Raw genomic sequence first — 4,875 nt, forward strand, 5'->3', positions numbered from 1 at the left:
GACGGGGAACAGACCTGCATAGTCATGGCTCCAAGGGAAAACAAATCCATGGCCAGCAGATTCAGGAAAAGACCCTGACATAACCCATCATGAGGCACAGGCACCTACAAGGACCGGCAGCTCTCCCTTCATCTGTCAGCATGGCTGGGACCCAAACCGAACACCAAAAAACAAACACCAAATGCAGATATTGATAATGATGGGCCAAATCTGAAGCACTGACTGTGCTTAATCCTAATATCAAAGTGCTGCAGCCATCACGGAAGGCTGTCCTGAGTGTACTCAAGGGACGGCTCAGAGACTCCCACGAAATCCAGGAATCGTGCACCGCAGTATACATCCAATGGAAATGAAATCATTATGTCCAAGTTACACCTGCGATCCCATGTTCACTGCAATCTATACACCATAGTGAGCATACGGAAATTTTAGCCCAGTGCCCATCAACGCAGCAATTTGGACAAAAAAGTGTTATATTCATACCATAGGAGATTCCTTAGATTTTAGAGGACGAGGACCTCCCGGATGTCCATCGGGCAGGTGTGGAGACAAGTGACTTGGGACACTCGAGAGGCACGGAGTCTCCCAGCAAAACGGCCTGATGTTCACCGTGACACTCCCACACGGCCTCCGGCCTCCAGAAGGACAGCCTGGACCCAAGCCTCCCGCTGGCCCGCAGAGTTAGCCGGCCCCCCAGGGTCACCTGAGCCCCATCAAGCTCCCTCCGCTCAGCCCTCAGGGAAGGGCCCTGCCCTGCTGTTGGTTCATCCCCTGTCCCCTCCGGTGACCTAAACCTAACCCAAACCTAACCTGGGCCATGCCTCCTGCCTCTAGGGGCGCCACGCACCCCCTGTGGGCCAGGACCCACGCTGGCGCTGTGGTGGCCACATGAGATTTCTTCAGGGAGGAAGCCAGAAGGTCCGCGTGACCCGTCAAGGGCCTGGACGGTTCCTGCAGAAGCGACTGTGAGCCCAAACCTCGACCTCCCTGAGATACTCGGCCAGACCCTGGAGCCAGATGCAAAGCCTGACCAGAACACTGACAGGCACCCTCAACTCAGCCCTCAGGGCAGACCCCTGCACGACTGTCCTTTCGGAGGCTGTCATTCGTCGGCTTGATCCCAGCCCTAACCTTGGTTCTGGCTCTCGGGGGGGTCTCGGCAAAGAACAGCCAGGGGCCAATGCCCGGCACAGAATTAATGATCCCGTGAGGAGATGTGAGGTTCCCCGTGCCATTTCCAAGGCAAAGACGGGGCTAGAGTTGGGGATCCTGAACCCATTATAGTCACACTGTTGGCAGGGAAGTGACCTGGGTTGCTGACCTCCACAAAGACACATCAGAGAGACTCTGATGCACACACACCTGCACCTCAGGAGACTGGTGTCAGCTCCAGAGCCCACGATCCCCACCTTGCACACACGCCTGCACCTCGGGAGACTGGGTCAGTCCAGAGCCCACGATCCCCACCTTGCACACACGCCTGCACCTCGGGAGACTGGTGTCAGCTCCAGAGCCCACGATCCCCACCCCAGTCCAGGAGTAGTTTTACAGACACCAGGGTCCTGCAGGGTCTCTGACCGGCTCTCAAAGACTCCCACCTCCTCTTCCTCAGGGGAAGGCGCGCATTTACCGTCATGTCCTCTCCATCTCCCTCCAGAGCATCGCTCCGTTTTGATCCCTTATTTTCCTGCTTTCCCTCCGTAAGCCCAGAGCCTCCAGCTGATGACTGCGTGCCCCGAGGCCGGAGGAGCGTGGCGCCTGCAGGCGGAGGGTGGTCCCGGGGTAAAAGAACCGGGACGAGTCTAGGGCCCAAGGAGGGAAGGGGCGGGACTGGTAGGGCGCAGCTCCCCCCTGCCGTGCCCACGCAGACCTGTGGCAGGGGGACGGGGTCACTCACAAGTCCCAGATCCGGAGCTCCGCGGCACAAAGACTGGGGGAGAAGAGCCGGCCGACGCATCCCAGGGAAGCGGGTGTGGGCGACACCGGGGATGGAGGAATACCAGGCACCAACGCCTCACGTGCCCTCAAAGGTCACCAACGTGCCCTCACCGCTCACCAACGTTCTCTCAACTGCCACTTCACCTCTGGCCCCACCAGCCTGGGCGCGCGGGTGTGACGGGGGCCGCGAGCCCAGAACCCTACAAACGGACTGGGGGGGAGGGGCGGGGCAGGGAGTGCGGCGCATGCGCAGACGGAACACGTCAGGGCCCCGGGTGGGGCCGGAAGTAGGAGGAGTGCCGAGGGATGGGGGCGGGGCGTGGCTGGAGGTGGAAGTGACGTTTTAGGTGGACCGGGAGGGCGGTGGGGCGGGGCGGAGTCGGCAGTGAACCCCCTGTAGGAAGCGCCTAGTCTGGTGACCGGACTGCGGATAGGGATAGGATTGTTTGTTCTAGCTTTATGAAAACTGCTGGTGGTATTTTGATGGGAATTGTAGAAATAAGTGTAAGATAAATGGGTATTGCGTGTTAGATTGCTTTGCTCAGGTCATGATCTCAGGCATGGTTCCTGGGTTTCAGGTTTGTGGGTTTCAGCTCCGCAGGGGGCTCTGTGCCTGGAGGGCTCAGAATCCTGGAGCCTGCTGAGGATTCTGTGTCTCTCTCTCTGCTCCTCCCCAGCTCATGTTCTATCTCTCTCTGTCTCTCAAAATATAATATAAGTTAAATGGTTATTACATGTTAGATTGCTTTGCAATTCCCATATGGCTTTGCAGTAGATGGCTTTGGGCAGTATGGGCATGGTAACAATATTTATTCTTCCACTCCATTTCTTTGTGACCTGTTCAATTTCTTTCATCTCTGTTATAAACTTCAGAGCACAAATATTTATTACTTCTTTGGTTAGTTTAATTTCTGGTTATTTTATTTTATTTTTGGTGCAATTGTGATTGGATTGATTCTTTGATTTCTCTTTTTGTTGCCTTAATATTAGTGTATAGAAATGCAACAGATTTCTGTGCATTGATTCTGTGTTCTATGAGCTTACTGAAGTTGAGTACCATCTCTAGCTACTTTTCGGTCAAGTCTTTTCGGTTTTCTATATAAAGCAGCATGCCATCTGCAAGTAGTGAAAGTTCAATTTCTTCCTTGCTGATTTGGAAACCTATTATTTATTTTTGTGGTCTGATCATTGTGGCTAGGACTTGCAGTACTATGTTAAATAGCAGTGGTGAGCGTCGACACCTCTGTCTTTTTCCTGGGCTTAGGGGAAAAGCTATCAGTTGTTTGTCATTGAGGATGATATTAGCTGTGGTTTTTAAATATGGGTTTTTTCATATATTGTTTTTATTATGTAGAAGTCTGTTCCCTCAAAACATACATTGCCGAGGGGTTTTAACATGAATGTAGTTTGTATTTTGCCTTTTCTACATCTATTGGAAGGATCTTCTGGTTCTGGTTCTTATGCTGTCTTTTACTAATGTGGTGAATCCTGTTGATTTATCTGTGAATACGGAACCACACTTCCAACCCAGGAATAAATGCCACTTGGTTGGGGTGAATGATCCTTGTCGTGTATTTTTGGAATCCGTTGGCTAGTATTTGATTGAGAATGTTTGCATCCATGTTCGTCAGGGATATTGGTTTGTAGTTCTGTTTTTTAGTAGAATCGTTACCTGGATTTGGTATCAGGTTAATACCAGGCTGATGGAATGAATTTGGAAGTTTTCCTTGCTTGCGGGGCTTGAACCCACGATCTATGAGATCATGACCTGAGCCAAAGTTGGACGCTTAACCGACTGAGCCACCCAGGCGCCCCAGAATTGAATAAAGGTCATGGTCACCTTGGAATTGTTTTCCTGCAGAGCCCGCTGGTGTTCTCCCCTTCTTTGGTATTCTGACACCCCCCCCCTCAACATTCCAGGAGAAAACACCTCACTCCTTCTCTCTGCCCCTCTCCCCTGGCGCCCAGGTCTCCCCACAGCTGGCTCTCTGACCCTGCCCTGCTCCTATTTAGCAAATGCTCCAATCATCTTAGACCAGGCAGGCCTTGGCAGAGCAGAGAGAGAATTCGATCAGATTTGGGGGACGGGCACTCATGTGTCAGGCCCTGGAGGGGACTGTGGGGGTTGTAGAGACAGAGCCAGGATGTAGCAAAAGCCACTCCTTATCCGACAGACCCCGATGGGGATGTAGACACAGACCGCCAAGCCCCCACCCCAGTCATCCCTAGAATTTGCAGGGAGAAATCTAATTTATGCAGGGGCAGCAAGACCCGGAGAGTCCCTGAGGACTTCCTGGAGGTGGCTGCATAGTAGGGGTCAGATAAGATTCAGACTCACCCACTGATAACAGGGATCCCTCCCATCTTTTTTTATTATTATAGTGTTGCTTCTTTATTACTAATAGTTTATTGCCAAGTTGGTTTCCATATAACACCCAGTGCTCTTCCCCACAAGTGCCCCTCCCACCTTAACCTTTTCAATTCCCTTTTCCCTTTTACCTAAGGGGCCCGGCAGCCCTGCCCCCTCGGAAACCAGGATTCTTCGTCATCCCCAAGGGAGTTTTCCCAAGGGAGCTCAGAAAGGAGGGGGTGGGTGCTGACTGCTCTCTGTGCCCTTCACAGAAGTGCCAGAGCAAGAATGTCTGCTTCCCTGCCTATTGCAGAAGGAAAATTAGGGCAGTCAATCATTCCAGTATATGGCCGCTTGGAGCGCCTGCTGATCTAGTATCCGACCTGAGCGTCCTTGGCTCCGGGTGTGATCTCACCGTTTGTGAGTTTGAGCCCCGCCTCTGGCTAGCCGCTATCAGTGCAGAGCCCCCTTCAGATCCTCCGACCCGTGCCCTCCCAACCCCCCCCCACTCTCTTTCTCAAAACTAAACATTAACATTGTTTTTAATTAGAAAATAAAAAACCCCCAATACATGGCCAGTCACCACG

The 4,875-nt window shown here is 52.5% G+C and overlaps 1 long non-coding RNA gene across 1 annotated transcript in view; it reads right to left on the reverse strand.

Annotated features, from left to right (window-relative positions):
- Nucleotides 1-2,167, reverse strand: part of LOC115280972 — a 5,896-nt gene extending 3,729 nt beyond the window's left edge. Inside the window, exon 1 of the long non-coding RNA XR_003904012.1 lies at nucleotides 484-2,167. This is a non-coding gene — a long non-coding RNA (uncharacterized LOC115280972). The remainder of the gene's footprint in view (nucleotides 1-483) is intronic.
- Between the last annotated feature and the right edge of the window lie 2,708 nt (nucleotides 2,168-4,875).

The sequence above is a fragment of the Suricata suricatta genome, chromosome 16 (assembly GCF_006229205.1).
Source record: "Suricata suricatta isolate VVHF042 chromosome 16, meerkat_22Aug2017_6uvM2_HiC, whole genome shotgun sequence".
NCBI lineage: Eukaryota > Metazoa > Chordata > Mammalia > Carnivora > Herpestidae > Suricata > Suricata suricatta.